We start from the raw sequence: 22,117 nt of genomic DNA, 5'->3' as shown, positions 1-22,117 counted from the left end.
AGAATCATTCCCTTTTCCCTCGAATTGCTTATCCAACCCATTCAAATCTTGAAAATATCTTTGCTTCAATTACTTGCGCCGGTCATGCATTCCACAGCCGCCCTTGCAGAAGACAGGGCGATGCAGAGTCCATGGCCCAAGCATGTTGTTTGCCTGTTGAAGATGCTCTGCCTCTCTCCCTGGGCGCATTGCCCTGGGGCTGATCTCCAGCACCAGTGACTACAACTCCCGGCGGCCATCGCGGCCGGGAGCAGGGCGCATGCGCGGTGCGGAGGACGGCGGAGCTCGGGGCGGCAGAAGCATCCGAGAGGCCGCGGGTGAGTGAATATTGGGGGGGGGGGGGGGGGGGGGGGGGGGGCGGGCGGGAGGTCAGAGTCAGGGGGGAGTGTTATCGGGAGGGAGGGCAGTAGGAGCTTTATATCTAATGGAAGGACGTGGGGAGTTGGTGAGGGTGACGGGCGGGAGGGTCAGGCTGGGGGGGGGTGGGGTGGGGGTGGGGGTGGGGATGGGGGGTTAGGAATGGGGGGGCGGGGGTGGTGCTCTCGGTATAATTAATTCATCTGTAACTAACTAAGGATTTGCAGCATCTAATGGGCGGGAGGATGTCATGAGGCACTAACGGCCCCGCTCCGTCTACCTGCAGCGCCCCACCCTCGGCTGACAGGACAACTCGTCCATCCGGCCATCAACTCCCCTCCCCCTCCCCCCCCCGTGAGAGACACTGACCCCCCTCCCCCTCCCTGTGTGAGACACTGACCCCCCTCCCCCTCCCCCTCCCTGTGAGAGACACTGACCCCCCTCCCCCTCCCCCTCCCTGTGAGAGACACTGACCCCCCTCCCCCTCCCCCCCCCGTGAGAGACACTGACCCCCCTCCCCCTCCCCCCCCCGTGAGAGACACTGACCCCCCTCCCCCTCCCCCCCCCGTGAGAGACACTGACCCCCCTCCCCCTCCCCCTCCCTGTGAGAGACACTGACCCCCCTCCCCTCCCCCCCGTGAGAGACACTGACCCCCCTCCCCCTCCCCCCCGTGAGAGACACTGACCCCCCTCCCCCCCCCCGTGAGAGACACTGACCCCCCCTCCCCCCCCCCACCCCGTGAGAGACACTGACCCCCCCTCCCCCCGTGAGAGACACTGACCCCCCCCTCCCCCTCCCCCCGTGAGAGACACTGACCCCCCCTCCCCCCCCCCCCGTGAGAGACACTGACCCCCCCTCCCCCCCGTGAGAGACACTGACCCCCCTCCCCCTCCCCCCCGTGAGAGACACTGACCCCCCTCCCCCTCCCCCCCGTGAGAGACACTGACCCCCCTCCCCCTCCCCCCCGTGAGAGACACTGACCCCCCTCCCCCCCCCGTGAGAGACACTGACCCCCCCTCCCCCCCCCGTGTGAGACACTGACCCCCCCTCCCCCCCCCGTGAGAGACACTGACCCCCCCTCCCCCCCCCGTGAGAGACACTGACCCCCCCTCCCCCCCCCTGTGTGAGACACTGACCCCCCCCTCCCCCCCCCTGTGTGAGACACTGACCCCCCCCTCCCCCTCCCCCCCCCGTGAGAGACACTGACCCCCCCCCTCCCCCTCCCCCCCCGTGAGAGACACTGACCCCCCCCTCCCCCTCCCCCCCCGTGAGAGACACTGACCCCCCCTCCCCCTCCCTGTGTGAGACACTGACCCCCCTCCCCCTCCCCCCCCGTGAGAGACACTGACCCCCTCCCCCCCCCCCCGTGAGAGACACTGACCCCCCCTCCCCCCCCCGTGTGAGACACTGACCCCCCCTCCCCCCCCCCCCGTGAGAGACACTGACCCCCCCTCCCCCCCCCTGTGTGAGACACTGACCCCCCCTCCCCCTCCCCCTCCTGTGTGAGACACTGACCCCCCCTCCCCCCCCCCGTGAGAGACACTGACCCCCCCTCCCCCCCCCTGTGTGAGACACTGACCCCCCCTCCCCCCCCCGTGAGAGACACTGACCCCCCCTCCCCCCCCCTGTGTGAGACACTGACCCCCCTCCCCCTCCCTGTGTGAGACACTGACCCCCCCTCCCCCCCCTGTGTGAGACACTGACCCCCCCCTCCCCCCCCCTGTGTGAGACACTGACCCCCCCTCCCCCCCCCCCCCCGTGTGAGACACTGACCCCCCCTCCCCCCCCCTGTGTGAGACACTGACCCCCCCTCCCCCCCCCTGTGTGAGACACTGACCCCCCCTCCCCCCCCCGTGAGAGACACTGACCCCCCCTCCCCCCCCTGTGTGAGACACTGACCCCCCCTCCCCCCCCCGTGAGAGACACTGACCCCCCCTCCCCCTCCCCCCCCCGTGAGAGACACTGACCCCCCTCCCCCCCACCGTGAGAGACACTGACCCCCCCTCCCCCTTCCCCCCGTGAGAGACACTGACCCCCCCTCCCCCTCCCCCCCGTGAGAGACACTGACCCCCCCTCCCCCTCCCCCCCCTGTGTGAGACACTGACCCCCCTCCCCCTCCCTGTGTGAGACACTGACCCCCCTCCCCCTCCCTGTGTGAGACACTGACCCCCCCTCCCCCCCCCTGTGTGAGACACTGACCCCCCCTCCCCCTCCCCCCCCGTGAGAGACACTGACCCCCCCTCCCCCTCCCCCCCGTGAGAGACACTGACCCCCCTCCCCCCCCCCCGTGAGAGACACTGACCCCCCCTCCCCCCCGTGTGAGACACTGACCCCCCCTCCCCCTCCCCCCGTGAGAGACACTGACCCCCCCTCCCCCTCCCTGTGTGAGACACTGACCCCCCCTCCCCCCCCCTGTATGAGACACTGACCCCCCCTCCCCCCCCGTGAGAGCCACTGACCCCCCCTCCCCCTCCCTGTGTGAGACACTGACCCCCCCTCCCCCTCCCCCCCGTGAGAGACACTGACCCCCCCCTCCCCCCCGTGAGAGACACTGACCCCCCCCCACAATGAGAGACACTGACCCCCCTCCCCCTCCCCCCCGTGAGAGACACTGACCCCCCTCCCCCTCCCCCCCGTGAGAGACACTGACCCCCCTCCCCCCCCCCGTGAGAGACACTGACCCCCCTCCCCCTCCCCCCCGTGAGAGACACTGACCCCCCTCCCCCTCCCCCCCGTGAGAGACACTGACCCCCCCCCACAGTGAGAGACACTGACCCCCCTCCCCCTCCCCCCCGTGAGAGACACTGACCCCCCTCCCCCCCCCTGTGTGAGACACTGACCCCCCCTCCCCCCCCCGTGAGAGACACTGACCCCCCCTCCCCACCCCTGTGTGAGACACTGACCCCCCCCTCCCCCCCCCGTGAGAGACACTGACCCCCCCTCCCCCTCCCCCTCCCTGTGTGAGACACTGACCCCCCCTCCCCCCCCCGTGTGAGACACTGACCCCCCCTCCCCCCCCCGTGAGAGACACTGACCCCCCCTCCCCCCCCTGTGTGAGACACTGACCCCCCCTCCCCCCCCGTGAGAGACACTGACCCCCCCTCCCCCTCCCCCCCCGTGAGAGACACTGACCCCCCTCCCCCCCACCGTGAGAGACACTGACCCCCCCTCCCCCTTCCCCCCGTGAGAGACACTGACCCCCCCTCCCCCTCCCCCCCGTGAGAGACACTGACCCCCCCTCCCCCTCCCCCCCCTGTGTGAGACACTGACCCCCCTCCCCCTCCCTGTGTGAGACACTGACCCCCCTCCCCCTCCCTGTGTGAGACACTGACCCCCCCTCCCCCCCCCTGTGTGAGACACTGACCCCCCCTCCCCCTCCCCCCCCGTGAGAGACACTGACCCCCCCTCCCCCTCCCCCCCGTGAGAGACACTGACCCCCCTCCCCCCCCTGTGAGAGACACTGACCCCCCCTCCCCCCCGTGTGAGACACTGACCCCCCCTCCCCCTCCCCCCGTGAGAGACACTGACCCCCCCTCCCCCTCCCTGTGTGAGACACTGACCCCCCCTCCCCCCCCCTGTATGAGACACTGACCCCCCCTCCCCCCCCCGTGAGAGACACTGACCCCCCCTCCCCCTCCCTGTGTGAGACACTGACCCCCCCTCCCCCTCCCCCCCGTGAGAGACACTGACCCCCCCTCCCCCCCGTGAGAGACACTGACCCCCCCCCACAATGAGAGACACTGACCCCCCTCCCCCTCCCCCCCGTGAGAGACACTGACCCCCCTCCCCCTCCCCCCCGTGAGAGACACTGACCCCCCTCCCCCCCCCCGTGAGAGACACTGACCCCCCTCCCCCTCCCCCCCGTGAGAGACACTGACCCCCCTCCCCCTCCCCCCCGTGAGAGACACTGACCCCCCCCCACAGTGAGAGACACTGACCCCCCTCCCCTCCCCCCGTGAGAGACACTGACCCCCCTCCCCCCCCCCGTGAGAGACACTGACCCCCTCCCCCCCCCACAGTGAGAGACACTGACCCCCCTCCCCCCCCCCCCCGTGAGAGACACTGACCCCCCCCCCCCCGTGAGAGACACTGACCCCCCCTCCCCCTCCCCCCCCGTGAGAGACACTGACCCCCCTCCCCCTCCCCCCCGTGAGAGACACTGACCCCCCTCCCCCTCCCCCCCGTGAGAGACACTGACCCCCCTCCCCCTCCCCCCCGTGAGAGACACTGACCCCCCTCCCCCTCCCCCCCCGTGAGAGACACTGACCCCCCTCCCCCTCCCCCCCGTGAGAGACACTGACCCCCCCCACCCCCCGTGAGAGACACTGACCCCCCCTCCCCCCCCCCCGTGAGAGACACTGACCCCCCCCCCACAGTGAGAGACACTGACCCCCCTCCCCCTCCCCCCCGTGAGAGACACTGACCCCCCCCCCCACCCCCCGTGAGAGACACTGACCCCCCCTCCCCCTCCCCCCCCGTGAGAGACACTGACCCCCCTCCCCCTCCCCCCCGAGAGACACTGACCCCCCTCCCCCTCCCCCCCGAGAGACACTGACCCCCCTCCCCCTCCCCCCCGTGAGAGACACTGACCCCCCTCCCCCTCCCCCCCGTGAGAGACACTGACCCCCCTCCCCCTCCCCCCCGTGAGAGACACTGACCCCCCCTCCCCCCCCACCCCGTGAGAGACACTGACCCCCCTCCCCATCCCCCCCGTGAGAGACACTGACCCCCGCTCCCCCTCCCCCCCGTGAGAGACACTGACCCCCCTCCCCCTCCCCCCCGTGAGAGACACTGATCCCCCTCCCCCCCCCCCCCCCGTGAGAGACACTGACCCCCCTCCCCCTCCCCCCCGTGAGAGACACTGACCCCCTCCCCCTCCCCCCCGTGAGAGACACTGACCCCCCTCCCCCTCCCCCCCGTGAGAGACACTGACCCCCTCCCCCTCCCCCCCGTGAGAGACACTGACCCCCCTCCCCCTCCCCCCCGTGAGAGACACTGACCCCCTCCCCCTCCCCCCCGTGAGAGACACTGACCCCCCTCCCCCTCCCCCCCGTGAGAGACACTGACCCCCTCCCCCTCCCCCCCGTGAGAGACACTGACCCCCCTCCCCCTCCCCCCCGTGAGAGACACTGACCCCCTCCCCCTCCCCCCCGTGAGAGACACTGACCCCCCCCCCACAGTGAGAGACACTGACCCCCCCCTCCCCCTCCCTGTGTGAGACACTGACCCCCCCTCCCCCTCCCCCCCCCCGTGAGAGACACTGACCCCCCCTCCCCCTCCCTGTGTGAGACACTGACCCCCCCTCCCCCTCCCTGTATGAGACACTGACCCCCCTCCCACCCCGTGAGAGACACTGACCCCCCTCCCCCTCCCTGTGTGAGACACTGACCCCCCCTCCCCCCCCCGTGAGAGACACTGACCCCCCCCTCCCCCTCCCCCCCCGTGAGAGACACTGACCCCCCTCCCCCCCCCTGTGTGAGACACTGACCCCCCCCTCCCCCTCCCCCTCCCCCCCCGTGAGAGACACTGACCCCCCCTCCCCCCCCCCCCCGTGAGAGACACTGACCCCCCCTCCCCCTCCCCCCGTGAGAGACACTGACCCCCCCTCCCCCTCCCTGTGTGAGACACTGACCCCCCCTCCCCCCCCCTGTGTGAGACACTGACCCCCCCTCCCCCCCCCTGTGTGAGACACTGACCCCCCCTCCCCCCCCCTGTGTGAGACACTGACCCCCCCTCCCCCCCCCTGTGTGAGACACTGACCCCCCCTCCCCACCCCTGTGTGAGACACTGACCCCCCCTCCCCCCCCCTGTGTGAGACACTGACCCCCCCTCCCCCCCCCCGTGAGAGACACTGACCCCCCCTCCCCCTCCCCCTCCCTGTGTGAGACACTGACCCCCCCTCCCCCTCCCTGTGTGAGACACTGACCCCCCTCCCCCCCCCCCGTGAGAGACACTGACCCCCCCTCCCCCCCCCTGTGTGAGACACTGACCCCCCCTCCCCCCCCCTGTGTGAGACACTGACCCCCCCTCCCCCCCCCCGTGAGAGACACTGACCCCCCCTCCCCCCCCCTGTGTGAGACACTGACCCCCCCTCCCCCTCCCCCCCCCGTGTGAGACACTGACCCCCCCTCCCCCCCCCTGTGTGAGACACTGACCCCCCCTCCCCCCCCCTGTGTGAGACACTGACCCCACCTCCCCCCCCCGTGAGAGACACTGACCCCCCCTCCCCCTCCCCCCCGTGAGAGACACTGACCCCCCCTCCCCCTCCCCCCACCGTGAGAGACACTGACCCCCCCTCCCCCTCCCCCCCCTGTGTGAGACACTGACCCCCCTCCCCCTCCCTGTGTGAGACACTGACCCCCCTCCCCCTCCCTGTGTGAGACACTGACCCCCCCTCCCCCCCCCTGTGTGAGACACTGACCCCCCCTCCCCCTCCCCCCCCGTGAGAGACACTGACCCCCCCTCCCCCTCCCCCCCGTGAGAGACACTGACCCCCCTCCCCCCCCCCGTGAGAGACACTGACCCCCCCTCCCCCCCGTGTGAGACACTGACCCCCCCTCCCCCTCCCCCCGTGAGAGACACTGACCCCCCCTCCCCCTCCCTGTGTGAGACACTGACCCCCCCTCCCCCCCCCGTATGAGACACTGACCCCCCCCTCCCCCCCCCGTGAGAGACACTGACCCCCCTCCCCCTCCCCCCCGTGAGAGACACTGACCCCCCCCCTCCCCCCCGTGAGAGACACTGACCCCCCCCCACAGTGAGAGACACTGACCCCCCTCCCCCTCCCCCCCGTGAGAGACACTGACCCCCCTCCCCCTCCCCCCCGTGAGAGACACTGACCCCCCTCCCCCCCCCCGTGAGAGACACTGACCCCCCTCCCCCTCCCCCCCGTGAGAGACACTGACCCCCCTCCCCCTCCCCCCCGTGAGAGACACTGACCCCCCCCCACAGTGAGAGACACTGACCCCCCTCCCCCTCCCCCCCGTGAGAGACACTGACCCCCCTCCCCCCCCCCCGTGAGAGACACTGACCCCCTCCCCCTCCCACAGTGAGAGACACTGACCCCCCTCCCCCCCCCCCCCGTGAGAGACACTGACCCCCCCCCCCCCCCGTGAGAGACACTGACCCCCCCCCCCCCCGTGAGAGACACTGACCCCCCTCCCCCTCCCCCCCGTGAGAGACACTGACCCCCCTCCCCCTCCCCCCCGTGAGAGACACTGACCCCCCTCCCCCTCCCCCCCGTGAGAGACACTGACCCCCCTCCCCCTCCCCCCCGTGAGAGACACTGACCCCCCTCCCCCTCCCCCCCCGTGAGAGACACTGACCCCCCTCCCCCTCCCCCCCGTGAGAGACACTGACCCCCCCCCACCCCCCGTGAGAGACACTGACCCCCCCCCACAGTGAGAGACACTGACCCCCCTCCCCCTCCCCCCCGTGAGAGACACTGACCCCCCCCCCACCCCCCGTGAGAGACACTGACCCCCCCTCCCCCTCCCCCCCCGTGAGAGACACTGACCCCCCTCCCCCTCCCCCCCGAGAGACACTGACCCCCCTCCCCCTCCCCCCCGAGAGACACTGACCCCCCTCCCCCTCCCCCCCGTGAGAGACACTGACCCCCCTCCCCCTCCCCCCCGTGAGAGACACTGACCCCCCTCCCCCTCCCCCCCGTGAGAGACACTGACCCCCCCTCCCCCCCCACCCCGTGAGAGACACTGACCCCCCTCCCCATCCCCCCCGTGAGAGACACTGACCCCCCTCCCCCTCCCCCCCGTGAGAGACACTGACCCCCCTCCCCCTCCCCCCCGTGAGAGACACTGACCCCCCTCCCCCCCCCCCCCCCCCCGTGAGAGACACTGACCCCCCTCCCCCTCCCCCCCGTGAGAGACACTGACCCCCTCCCCCTCCCCCCCGTGAGAGACACTGACCCCCCTCCCCCTCCCCCCCGTGAGAGACACTGACCCCCTCCCCCTCCCCCCCGTGAGAGACACTGACCCCCCTCCCCCTCCCCCCCGTGAGAGACACTGACCCCCTCCCCCTCCCCCCCGTGAGAGACACTGACCCCCCTCCCCCTCCCCCCCGTGAGAGACACTGACCCCCTCCCCCTCCCCCCCGTGAGAGACACTGACCCCCCTCCCCCTCCCCCCCGTGAGAGACACTGACCCCCTCCCCCTCCCCCCCGTGAGAGACACTGACCCCCCCCCCCACAGTGAGAGACACTGACCCCCCCTCCCCCTCCCTGTGTGAGACACTGACCCCCCCTCCCCCTCCCCCCCCCGTGAGAGACACTGACCCCCCCTCCCCCTCCCTGTGTGAGACACTGACCCCCCCTCCCCCTCCCTGTGTGAGACACTGACCCCCCCCTCCCCCTCCCTGTATGAGACACTGACCCCCCTCCCACCCCGTGAGAGACACTGACCCCCCCTCCCCCTCCCTGTGTGAGACACTGACCCCCCCTCCCCCCCCCCGTGAGAGACACTGACCCCCCCTCCCCCTCCCCCCCGTGAGAGACACTGACCCCCCCTCCCCCTCCCTGTGTGAGACACTGACCCCCCCCCCCACCCCGTGAGAGACACTGACCCCCCCTCCCCCTCCCCCCCGTGAGAGACACTGACCCCCCCTCCCCCTCCCCGTGAGAGACACTGACCCCCCCCCCCACCCCGTGAGAGACACTGACCCCCCCTCCCCCTCCCCGTGAGAGACACTGACCCCCCTCCCCCCCCCGTGAGAGACACTGACCCCCCCTCCCCCTCCCTGTGTGAGACACTGACCCCCCCCCCCCACCCCGTGAGAGACACTGACCCCCCCTCCCCCCCCCCGTGAGAGACACTGACCCCCCCCCCCCCGTGAGAGACACTGACCCCCTCCCCCTCCCCCCCGTGAGAGACACTGACCCCCCTCCCCCTCCCCCCCGTGAGAGACACTGACCCCCTCCCCCTCCCCCCCGTGAGAGACACTGACCCCCCTCCCCCTCCCCCCCGTGAGAGACACTGACCCCCTCCCCCTCCCCCCCGTGAGAGACACTGACCCCCCCCCCCACAGTGAGAGACACTGACCCCCCCCTCCCCCTCCCTGTGTGAGACACTGACCCCCCCCTCCCCCTCCCCCCCCCGTGAGAGACACTGACCCCCCCTCCCCCTCCCTGTGTGAGACACTGACCCCCCCCTCCCCCTCCCTGTGTGAGACACTGACCCCCCCCTCCCCCTCCCTGTATGAGACACTGACCCCCCTCCCACCCCGTGAGAGACACTGACCCCCCCTCCCCCTCCCTGTGTGAGACACTGACCCCCCCTCCCCCCCCCCGTGAGAGACACTGACCCCCCCTCCCCCTCCCCCCCGTGAGAGACACTGACCCCCCCTCCCCCTCCCTGTGTGAGACACTGACCCCCCCCCCACCCCGTGAGAGACACTGACCCCCCCTCCCCCTCCCCCCCGTGAGAGACACTGACCCCCCCTCCCCCTCCCCGTGAGAGACACTGACCCCCCCCCCACCCCGTGAGAGACACTGACCCCCCCCTCCCCCTCCCCGTGAGAGACACTGACCCCCCTCCCCCCCCCGTGAGAGACACTGACCCCCCCTCCCCCTCCCTGTGTGAGACACTGACCCCCCCCCCCCACCCCGTGAGAGACACTGACCCCCCCTCCCCCCCCCCGTGAGAGACACTGACCCCCCCCCCCCCGTGAGAGACACTGACCCCCCCCCACCCCGTGAGAGACACTGACCCCCCCTCCCCCTCCCCGTGAGAGACACTGACCCCCCTCCCCCCCCCCGTGAGAGACACTGACCCCCCCTCCCCCTCCCTGTGTGAGACACTGACCCCCCCCCCACCCCGTGAGAGACACTGACCCCCCCTCCCCCCCCCCCCGTGAGAGACACTGACCCCCTCCCCCCCGTGAGAGACACTGACCCCCCCCTCCCCCCCCGTGAGAGACACTGACCCCCCTCCCCCCCCCCGTGAGAGACACTGACCCCCCTCCCCCCCCCTGTGAGAGACACTGACCCCCCTCCCCCTCCCCCCCGTGTGAGACACTGACCCCCCTCCCCCTCCTGTGAGAGACACTGACCCCCCTCCCCACCCCGTGAGAGACACTGACCCCCCCTCCCCCCCCCGTGAGAGACACTGACCCCCCCTCCCCCCCCCGTGAGAGACACTGACCCCCCCTCCCCCTCCCCCCCCGTGAGAGACACTGACCCCCCCTCCCCCTCCCTGTGTGAGACACTGACCCCCCTCCCCCTCCGCCCCCATGAGAGACACTGACCCCCCCTCCCCCTCCCTGTGTGAGACACTGACCCCCCTCCCCCCCCCCCCCCGTGAGAGACACTGACCCCCCCTCCCCCTCCCTGTGTGAGACTGACCCCCCTCCCCCTCCTGTGAGAGACACTGACCCCCCTCCCCACCCCGTGAGAGACACTGACCCCCCCTCCCCCTCCCCCCCCGTGAGAGACACTGACCCCCCCTCCCCCCCCGTGAGAGACACTGACCCCCCCCTCCCCCTCCCCCCCCCGTGAGAGACACTGACCCCCCCTCCCCCCCCGTGAGAGACACTGACCCCCCCTCCCCCCCCCCGTGAGAGACACTCACCCCCCCTCCCCCTCCCCCCCCGGTGAGAGACACTGACCCCCCCTCCCCCCCCCCGTGAGAGACACTGACCCCCCCTCCCCCCCCCGTGAGAGACACTGACCCCCCCTCCCCCTCCCCCCCGTGAGAGACACTGACCCCCCCTCCCCCCCCGTGAGAGACACTGACCCCCCCTCCCCCCCCCCCCGTGAGAGACACTGACCCCCCCTCCCCCCCCGTGAGAGACACTGACCCCCCCCTCCCCCCCCCCCGTGAGAGACACTGACCCCCCCTCCCCCTCCCTGTGTGAGACACTGACCCCCCTCCCCCTCCCCCCCCGTGAGAGACACTGACCCCCCTCCCCCTCCTGTGAGAGACACTGACCCCCCTCCCCCCCCCGTGAGAGACACTGACCCCCCCTCCCCCTCCCCCCCCGTGAGAGACACTGACCCCCCTCCCCCTCCCCCCCGTGAGAGACACTGACCCCCCTCCCCCCCCCCGTGAGAGACACTGACCCCCCCTCCCCCTCCCCCCCCCCCGTGAGAGACACTGACCCCCCCTCCCCCCCCGTGAGAGACACTGACCCCCCCTCCCCCCCGTGAGAGACACTGACCCCCCCTCCCCCCCCGTGAGAGACACTGACCCCCCCTCCCCCTCCCTGTGTGAGACACTGACCCCCCTTCCCCTCCCCCCCGTGAGAGACTGACCCCCCTCCCCTCCCCCCCCCGTGTGAGACACTGACCCCCCTCCCCCCCCGTGAGAGACACTGACCCCCCCTCCCCCTCCCCCCCCGTGAGAGACACTGACCCCCCCTCCCCCCCCCGTGAGAGACACTGACCCCCCCCTCCCCCCCCCCCCCGTGAGAGACACTGACCCCCCCTCCCCCCCCCGTGAGAGACACTGACCCCCCCTCCCCCTCCCTGTGTGAGACACTGACCCCCCTCCCCCTCCCCCCCCGTGAGAGACACTGACCCCCCCTCCCCTCCCCCCCGTGAGAGACACTGACCCCCCCTCCCCCTCCCCCCCCGTGAGAGACACTGACCCCCCTCCCCCTCCCCCCCCGTGAGAGACACTGACCCCCCTCCCCCCCCCCCCCGTGAGAGACACTGACCCCCCTCCCCCCCCCGTGAGAGACACTGACCCCCCCTCCCCCTCCCCCCCGTGAGAGACACTGACCCCCCCTCCCCCCCCGTGAGAGACACTGACCCCCCCTCCCCCCCCGTGAGAGACACTGACCCCCCCTCCCCCCCGTGAGAGACACTGACCCCCCTCCCCCCCCCGTGAGAGACACTGACCCCCCCCTCCCCCTCCCCCCCGTGAGAGACACTGACCCCCCCTCCCCCCCCGTGAGAGACACTGACCCCCCCTCCCCCTCCCGTGAGAGACACTGACCCCCCCTCCCCCCCCCCCCGTGAGAGACACTGACCCCCCCTCCCCCCCCGTGAGAGACACTGACCCCCCCTCCCCCTCCCTGTGTGAGACACTGACCCCCCTCCCCCTCCCCCCCCGTGAGAGACACTGACCCCCCCTCCCCTCCCCCCCGTGAGAGACACTGACCCCCCCTCCCCCTCCCCCCCCGTGAGAGACACTGACCCCCCTCCCCCTCCCCCCCCGTGAGAGACACTGACCCCCCTCCCCCCCCCCGTGAGAGACACTGACCCCCCTCCCCCCCCCACCCCGTGAGAGACACTGACCCCCCTCCCCCCCCCGTGAGAGACACTGACCCCCCCTCCCCCTCCCCCCCCGTGAGAGACACTGACCCCCCCTCCCCCTCCCCCCCGTGAGAGACACTGACCCCCCTCCCCCTCCCACCCGTGAGAGACTGACCCCCCCCTCCCCCTCCCCCCGTGAGAGACTGACCCCCCCCCTCCCCTCCCCCTCCCCCGTGAGAGACTGACCCCCCCTCCCCCTCCCCCCCCCCGTGAGAGACTGACCCCCCCTCCCCCTCCCCCCCGTGAGAGACACTGACCCCCCTCCCCCGTGAGAGACACTGACCCCCCTCCCCCCCCCGTGAGAGACACTGACCCCCCTCCCCTCCCCCACGTGAGAGACTGACCCCCCTCCCCTCCCCCTCCCCCGTGAGAGACACTGACCCCCCTCCCCCCCCCCCCCCGTGAGAGACACTGACCCCCCTCCCCCCCCCGTGAGAGACACTGACCCCCCCCCCTCCCGTGAGAGACACTGACCCCCCCTCCCCTCCCCCCCCCGTGAGAGACTGACCCCCCTCCCCTCCCCCTCCCCCGTGAGAGACACTGACCCCCCTCCCCCCCCCGTGAGAGACACTGACCCCCCTCCCCCCCCCCCGTGAGAGACACTGACCCCCCTCCCCCTCCCCCTCCCCGTGAGAGACACTGACCCCCCTCCCCCGTGAGAGACACTGACCCCACTCCCCCCCCCCCCCGTGAGAGACACTGACCCCCCCCCCCGTGAGAGACACTGACCCCCCCCCCCCCGTGAGAGACACTGACCCCCTCCCCCCCCCCCGTGAGAGACACTGCCCCCCCCCCGTGAGAGACACTGACCCCCCTCCCCCCTCCCGTGAGAGACACTGACCCCCCTTCCCCCCCCGTGAGAGACAGTGACCCCCTCCCCCCCCCGTGAGAGTCACTGACCCCCCTCCCCCCCCGTGAGAGACACTGACCCCCTCCCCCACCCCCCCGTGAGAGACACTGACCCCCCTCCCCCCCCGTGAGCGATACTGACCCCCCTCCCCCGTGAGAGACACTGACCCCCCCTCCCTGTGAGAGACACTGACCCCCCTCCCTCCCCGTGAGAGACAGTGACCCCCCCTCCCCCCCCGTGAGAGACACTGACCCCCTCCCCCCCGTGAGAGACACTTACTCCCCTCCCCCCCCGTGAGAGACACTTACTCCCCTCCCCCCCCGTGAGAGACACTGACTCTCCTCCCCCCCGTGAGAGACACTGACTCCCCTCCCCCGTGAGAGACACTGACTCCCCTCCCCCCCGTGAGAGACACTGACCCCCCCTTCCCCCCCTCCGTGAGAGACACTGACCCCCCCTCCCTGTGAGAGACACTGACCCCCCTCCCCCCCCGTGAGAGACACTAACAACCCCCCCTCCCTGTGAGAGTCACTGACCCCCCCCCTGTGAGAGACACTGACCCCCTCCCCCCCCCCCGTGAGAGACACTGACCCCCTCCCCCCCCCCGTGAGACACTGACCCCCCCCCCCGTGAGAGACACTGACCCCCCCCCCCGTGAGAGACACTGACCCCCTCCCCCCCCGTGAGAGACACTGCCCCCCCCCACCGTGAGAGACACTGACCCCCCTCCCCCCTCCCGTGAGAGACACTGACCCCCCCTTCCCCCCCCCGTGAGAGACAGTGACCCCCTCCCCCCCCCGTGAGAGACACTGACCCCCCTCCCCCCCCGTGAGAGACACTGACCCCCTCCCCCCCCCCGTGAGAGACACTGACCCCCCTCCCCCCCCCGTGAGAGATACTGACCCCCCTCCCCCGTGAGAGACACTGACCCCCCCCTCCCTGTGAGAGACACTGACCCCCCTCCCTCCCCGTGAGAGACAGTGACCCCCCCTCCCCCCCCGTGAGAGACACTGACCCCCTCCCCCCCGTGAGAGACACTGACTCCCCTCCCCCCCCCCGTGAGAGACACTGACTCCCCTCCCCCCCCCCCCCCGTGAGAGACACTGACTCCCCTCCCCCGTGAGAGACACTGACTCCCCTCCCCCCCGTGAGAGACACTGACCCCCCCCTTCCCCCCCTCCGTGAGAGACACTGACCCCCCCCCTCCCTGTGAGAGACACTGACCCCCCTCACCCCCCGTGAGAGACACTAACAACCCCCCCTCCCTGTGAGAGTCACTGACCCCCCCCCCCCGTGAGAGACACTGACCCCCCCTCCCTGTGAGAGACACTAATACCCCCCCCCCGTGAGAGACACTGACCCCCCTCCCCCACTGAGAGACACTAACACCCCCTCCCCCCCGTGAGAGACACTGACCCCCCCCCTCCCTGTGAGAGACACTAATACCCCCCCCCACCCGTGAGAGACACTGACCCCCCTCCCCCCGTGAGAGACACTGACCCCCCCTCCCTGTGAGAGACACTGCCCCCCCCTCCCTCCCTGTGAGAGACACTAACACCCCTCCCTGTGAGAGACACTGACCCCCCCCCCTCCCTGTGAGAGACACTAACACCCCCCCGTCCCTGTGAGAGACACTGACCCCCCCCTCCCTCCCTGTGAGAGACACTAACACCCCCCCTCCCTGTGAGAGTCACTGACCACCCCCCCCCCGTGAGAGACACTAACGCCCCCCTCCCCCCTGTGAGAGACACTGACCCCCCCTCCCTCCCGTGAGAGACACTGACCCCCCCCCCCCCCCCGTGAGACACTGACCCCCCTCCCCCCCCTTTTGAGAGACACTGACCCCCCTTCCCCCCCTGTGAGAGACACTGACCCCCCTTTCCCCCCCTGTGAGAGACACTGACCCCCCCTCCCTGTGAGAGACACTAACACCCCCCCTCCCTGTGAGAGACACTGACCCCCCCGTCCCAATCCGGCCATCAACTACCTTCCCCCCCCACCTCCCTGTGAGAGACACTGACCCCCCCCCCCCCGCCCCAATCCGGCCATCAACTACCCTCCCTGTGAGAGACACTGACTCCCCCCTCCTCCCTGTGAGAGACACTGACCCCCCCTCCTCCCTGTGAGAGACACTGACTCCCCCTCCTCCCTGTGAGAGACACTGACCCCCCCCTCCTCCCTGTGAGAGACACTGACCCCCCCTCCTCCCTGTGAGAGACACTGACCCCCCCTCCTCCCTGTGAGAGACACTGACCCCCCCCTCCTCCCTGTGAGAGACATTGACCCCCCTCCCCCTCCCCCCCGTCCCTGTGAGAGACACTGACCCCCCTCCCCCACTGAGAGACACTAACACCCCCTCCCCCCCGTGAGAGACACTGACCCCCCCCTCCCTGTGAGAGACACTAATACCCCCCCCACCCGTGAGAGACACTGACCCCCCTCCCCCCGTGAGAGACACTGACCCCCCCTCCCTGTGAGAGACACTGCCCCCCCCTCCCTCCCTGTGAGAGACACTAACACCCCTCCCTGTGAGAGACACTGACCCCCCCCTCCCTGTGAGAGACACTAATACCCCTCCCCCCGTGAGAGACACTGACCCCCCCTCCCTGTGAGAGACACTGCCCCCCCCTCCCTCCCTGTGAGAGACACTAACACCCCTCCCCGTGAGAGACACTGACCCCCCTCCCCCTCCCTGTGTGAGACACTGACCCCCCCTCCCCCCCCCGTGAGAGACACTGACCCCCCCCTCCCCCTCCCCCCCCGTGAGAGACACTGACCCCCCTCCCCCCCCCTGTGTGAGACACTGACCCCCCCCCTCCCCCTCCCCCTCCCCCCCCGTGAGAGACACTGACCCCCCCTCCCCCCCCCCCCCCGTGAGAGACACTGACCCCCCCTCCCCCTCCCCCCGTGAGAGACACTGACCCCCCCTCCCCCTCCCTGTGTGAGACACTGACCCCCCCTCCCCCCCCCTGTGTGAGACACTGACCCCCCCTCCCCCCCCCTGTGTGAGACACTGACCCCCCCCTCCCCCCCCCCCTGTGTGAGACACTGACCCCCCCTCCCCCCCCCTGTGTGAGACACTGACCCCCCCTCCCCCCCCCTGTGTGAGACACTGACCCCCCCTCCCCCCCCCCTGTGTGAGACACTGACCCCCCCTCCCCCCCCCTGTGTGAGACACTGACCCCCCCTCCCCCCCCCTGTGTGAGACACTGACCCCCCCTCCCCCCCCCCCTGTGTGAGACACTGACCCCCCCTCCCCCCCCCCTGTGTGAGACACTGACCCCCCCTCCCCCCCCCCGTGAGAGACACTGACCCCCCCTCCCCCTCCCCCTCCCTGTGTGAGACACTGACCCCCCCTCCCCCTCCCTGTGTGAGACACTGACCCCCCTCCCCCCCCCCGTGAGAGACACTGACCCCCCCTCCCCCCCCCTGTGTGAGACACTGACCCCCCCCTCCCCCCCCCTGTGTGAGACACTGACCCCCCCTCCCCCCCCCGTGAGAGACACTGACCCCCCCTCCCCCCCCCCTGTGTGAGACACTGACCCCCCCTCCCCCTCCCCCCCCCGTGTGAGACACTGACCCCCCCTCCCCCCCCCTGTGTGAGACACTGACCCCCCCTCCCCCCCCCTGTGTGAGACACTGACCCCACCTCCCCCCCCCGTGAGAGACACTGACCCCCCCTCCCCCTCCCCCCCCGTGAGAGACACTGACCCCCCCTCCCCCTCCCCCCACCGTGAGAGACACTGACCCCCCCTCCCCCTCCCCCCCCTGTGTGAGACACTGACCCCCCTCCCCCTCCCTGTGTGAGACACTGACCCCCCTCCCCCTCCCTGTGTGAGACACTGACCCCCCCTCCCCCCCCCTGTGTGAGACACTGACCCCCCCTCCCCCTCCCCCCCCGTGAGAGACACTGACCCCCCCCTCCCCCTCCCCCCCGTGAGAGACACTGACCCCCCTCCCCCCCCCCGTGAGAGACACTGACCCCCCCTCCCCCCCGTGTGAGACACTGACCCCCCCTCCCCCTCCCCCCGTGAGAGACACTGACCCCCCCTCCCCCTCCCTGTGTGAGACACTGACCCCCCCTCCCCCCCCCGTATGAGACACTGACCCCCCCTCCCCCCCCCGTGAGAGACACTGACCCCCCTCCCCCTCCCCCCCGTGAGAGACACTGACCCCCCCCCTCCCCCCCGTGAGAGACACTGACCCCCCCCCACAGTGAGAGACACTGACCCCCCTCCCCCTCCCCCCCGTGAGAGACACTGACCCCCCTCCCCCTCCCCCCCGTGAGAGACACTGACCCCCCTCCCCCCCCCCGTGAGAGACACTGACCCCCCTCCCCCTCCCCCCCGTGAGAGACACTGACCCCCCTCCCCCTCCCCCCCGTGAGAGACACTGACCCCCCCCCACAGTGAGAGACACTGACCCCCCTCCCCCTCCCCCCCGTGAGAGACACTGACCCCCCTCCCCCCCCCCCGTGAGAGACACTGACCCCCTCCCCCTCCCACAGTGAGAGACACTGACCCCCCTCCCCCCCCCCCCGTGAGAGACACTGACCCCCCCCCCCCCCCCCCCCCCGTGAGAGACACTGACCCCCCCCCCTCCCCCCGTGAGAGACACTGACCCCCCTCCCCCTCCCCCCCGTGAGAGACACTGACCCCCCTCCCCCTCCCCCCCGTGAGAGACACTGACCCCCCTCCCCCTCCCCCCCGTGAGAGACACTGACCCCCCTCCCCCTCCCCCCCGTGAGAGACACTGACCCCCCTCCCCCTCCCCCCCGTGAGAGACACTGACCCCCCTCCCCCTCCCCCCCGTGAGAGACACTGACCCCCCTCCCCCTCCCCCCCGTGAGAGACACTGACCCCCCTCCCCCTCCCCCCCCGTGAGAGACACTGACCCCCCTCCCCCTCCCCCCCGTGAGAGACACTGACCCCCCCCCACCCCCCGTGAGAGACACTGACCCCCCCCCACAGTGAGAGACACTGACCCCCCTCCCCCTCCCCCCCGTGAGAGACACTGACCCCCCCCCCACCCCCCGTGAGAGACACTGACCCCCCCTCCCCCTCCCCCCCCGTGAGAGACACTGACCCCCCTCCCCCTCCCCCCCGAGAGACACTGACCCCCCTCCCCCTCCCCCCCGAGAGACACTGACCCCCCTCCCCCTCCCCCCCGTGAGAGACACTGACCCCCCTCCCCCTCCCCCCCGTGAGAGACACTGACCCCCCTCCCCCTCCCCCCCGTGAGAGACACTGACCCCCCCTCCCCCCCCACCCCGTGAGAGACACTGACCCCCCTCCCCATCCCCCCCGTGAGAGACACTGACCCCCCTCCCCCTCCCCCCCGTGAGAGACACTGACCCCCCTCCCCCTCCCCCCCGTGAGAGACACTGACCCCCCTCCCCCCCCCCCCCCCCGTGAGAGACACTGACCCCCCTCCCCCTCCCCCCCGTGAGAGACACTGACCCCCTCCCCCTCCCCCCCGTGAGAGACACTGACCCCCCTCCCCCCTCCCCCCCGTGAGAGACACTGACCCCCTCCCCCTCCCCCCCGTGAGAGACACTGACCCCCCTCCCCCTCCCCCCCGTGAGAGACACTGACCCCCTCCCCCTCCCCCCCGTGAGAGACACTGACCCCCCTCCCCCTCCCCCCCGTGAGAGACACTGACCCCCTCCCCCTCCCCCCCGTGAGAGACACTGACCCCCCTCCCCCTCCCCCCCGTGAGAGACACTGACCCCCTCCCCCTCCCCCCCGTGAGAGACACTGACCCCCCCCCCCACAGTGAGAGACACTGACCCCCCCTCCCCCTCCCTGTGTGAGACACTGACCCCCCCTCCCCCTCCCCCCCCCCGTGAGAGACACTGACCCCCCCTCCCCCTCCCTGTGTGAGACACTGACCCCCCCTCCCCCTCCCTGTGTGAGACACTGACCCCCCCCTCCCCCTCCCTGTATGAGACACTGACCCCCCTCCCACCCCGTGAGAGACACTGACCCCCCCCTCCCCCTCCCTGTGTGAGACACTGACCCCCCCTCCCCCCCCCCGTGAGAGACACTGACCCCCCCTCCCCCTCCCCCCCGTGAGAGACACTGACCCCCCCTCCCCCTCCCTGTGTGAGACACTGACCCCCCCCCCACCCCGTGAGAGACACTGACCCCCCCTCCCCCTCCCCCCCGTGAGAGACACTGACCCCCCCTCCCCCTCCCCGTGAGAGACACTGACCCCCCCCCCACCCCGTGAGAGACACTGACCCCCCCTCCCCCTCCCCGTGAGAGACACTGACCCCCCTCCCCCCCCCGTGAGAGACACTGACCCCCCCTCCCCCTCCCTGTGTGAGACACTGACCCCCCCCCCCCCCACCCCGTGAGAGACACTGACCCCCCCTCCCCCCCCCCCGTGAGAGACACTGACCCCCCCCCCCCGTGAGAGACACTGACCCCCTCCCCCTCCCCCCCGTGAGAGACACTGACCCCCCTCCCCCTCCCCCCCGTGAGAGACACTGACCCCCTCCCCCTCCCCCCCGTGAGAGACACTGACCCCCCTCCCCCTCCCCCCCGTGAGAGACACTGACCCCCTCCCCCTCCCCCCCGTGAGAGACACTGACCCCCCCCCCCCACAGTGAGAGACACTGACCCCCCCTCCCCCTCCCTGTGTGAGACACTGACCCCCCCTCCCCCTCCCCCCCCCGTGAGAGACACTGACCCCCCCCTCCCCCTCCCTGTGTGAGACACTGACCCCCCCTCCCCCTCCCTGTGTGAGACACTGACCCCCCCCTCCCCCTCCCTGTATGAGACACTGACCCCCCTCCCACCCCGTGAGAGACACTGACCCCCCCTCCCCCTCCCTGTGTGAGACACTGACCCCCCCTCCCCCCCCCCGTGAGAGACACTGACCCCCCCTCCCCCTCCCCCCCGTGAGAGACACTGACCCCCCTCCCCCTCCCTGTGTGAGACACTGACCCCCCCCCCCACCCCGTGAGAGACACTGACCCCCCCTCCCCCTCCCCCCCGTGAGAGACACTGACCCCCCCTCCCCCTCCCCGTGAGAGACACTGACCCCCCCCCCACCCCGTGAGAGACACTGACCCCCCCTCCCCCTCCCCGTGAGAGACACTGACCCCCCTCCCCCCCCCGTGAGAGACACTGACCCCCCCTCCCCCTCCCTGTGTGAGACACTGACCCCCCCCCCCCACCCCGTGAGAGACACTGACCCCCCCTCCCCCCCCCCGTGAGAGACACTGACCCCCCCCCCCCGTGAGAGACACTGACCCCCCCCCACCCCGTGAGAGACACTGACCCCCCCTCCCCCTCCCCGTGAGAGACACTGACCCCCCTCCCCCCCCCCCGTGAGAGACACTGACCCCCCCTCCCCCTCCCTGTGTGAGACACTGACCCCCCCCCCACCCCGTGAGAGACACTGACCCCCCCTCCCCCCCCCCCCCGTGAGAGACACTGACCCCCTCCCCCCCGTGAGAGACACTGACCCCCCCCTCCCCCCCCGTGAGAGACACTGACCCCCCTCCCCCCCCCCCGTGAGAGACACTGACCCCCCTCCCCCCCCCTGTGAGAGACACTGACCCCCCTCCCCCTCCCCCCCGTGTGAGACACTGACCCCCCTCCCCCTCCTGTGAGAGACACTGACCCCCCTCCCCACCCCGTGAGAGACACTGACCCCCCTCCCCACCCCGTGAGAGACACTGACCCCCCCTCCCCCCCCCGTGAGAGACACTGACCCCCCCTCCCCCCCCCGTGAGAGACACTGACCCCCCCTCCCCCTCCCCCCCCGTGAGAGACACTGACCCCCCCTCCCCCTCCCTGTGTGAGACACTGACCCCCCTCCCCCTCCGCCCCCATGAGAGACACTGACCCCCCCTCCCCCTCCCTGTGTGAGACACTGACCCCCCTCCCCCCCCCCCCCCCGTGAGAGACACTGACCCCCCCTCCCCCTCCCTGTGTGAGACTGACCCCCCTCCCCCTCCTGTGAGAGACACTGACCCCCCTCCCCACCCCGTGAGAGACACTGACCCCCCCCTCCCCCTCCCCCCCGTGAGAGACACTGACCCCCCCTCCCCCCCCGTGAGAGACACTGACCCCCCCCTCCCCCTCCCCCCCCCGTGAGAGACACTGACCCCCCCTCCCCCCCCGTGAGAGACACTGACCCCCCCTCCCCCCCCCCGTGAGAGACACTCACCCCCCCTCCCCCTCCCCCCCCGGTGAGAGACACTGACCCCCCCTCCCCCCCCCCGTGAGAGACACTGACCCCCCCTCCCCCCCCCGTGAGAGACACTGACCCCCCCTCCCCCTCCCCCCCGTGAGAGACACTGACCCCCCCTCCCCCCCCGTGAGAGACACTGACCCCCCCTCCCCCCCCCCCCGTGAGAGACACTGACCCCCCCTCCCCCCCCGTGAGAGACACTGACCCCCCCCTCCCCCCCCCCCGTGAGAGACACTGACCCCCCCTCCCCCTCCCTGTGTGAGACACTGACCCCCCTCCCCCTCCCCCCCCGTGAGAGACACTGACCCCCCTCCCCCTCCTGTGAGAGACACTGACCCCCCTCCCCCCCCCGTGAGAGACACTGACCCCCCCTCCCCCTCCCCCCCCGTGAGAGACACTGACCCCCCTCCCCCTCCCCCCCGTGAGAGACACTGAC

General features: G+C 71.8%; 1 protein-coding gene across 2 annotated transcripts in view; it reads left to right on the top strand.

Annotated features, from left to right (window-relative positions):
- The first annotated feature begins 237 nt into the window (after window positions 1-237).
- Window positions 238-22,117, top strand: part of mob3a (MOB kinase activator 3A) — a 44,779-nt gene continuing 22,899 nt past the window's right edge. The window contains exon 1 of one of the 2 annotated variants that reach the window (XM_041205342.1): window positions 238-317. The gene's annotated coding sequence lies outside the window, so the exon portion shown is untranslated. The remainder of the gene's footprint in view (window positions 318-22,117) is intronic. The other variant, XM_041205343.1, reaches the window with a different exon arrangement.

The sequence above is a fragment of the Carcharodon carcharias genome, chromosome 14, assembly GCF_017639515.1.
Source record: "Carcharodon carcharias isolate sCarCar2 chromosome 14, sCarCar2.pri, whole genome shotgun sequence".
NCBI lineage: Eukaryota > Metazoa > Chordata > Chondrichthyes > Lamniformes > Lamnidae > Carcharodon > Carcharodon carcharias.
Note: the sequence above shows the minus strand (reverse complement) of the source record. Positions and strands in the feature narration are given on the sequence as shown.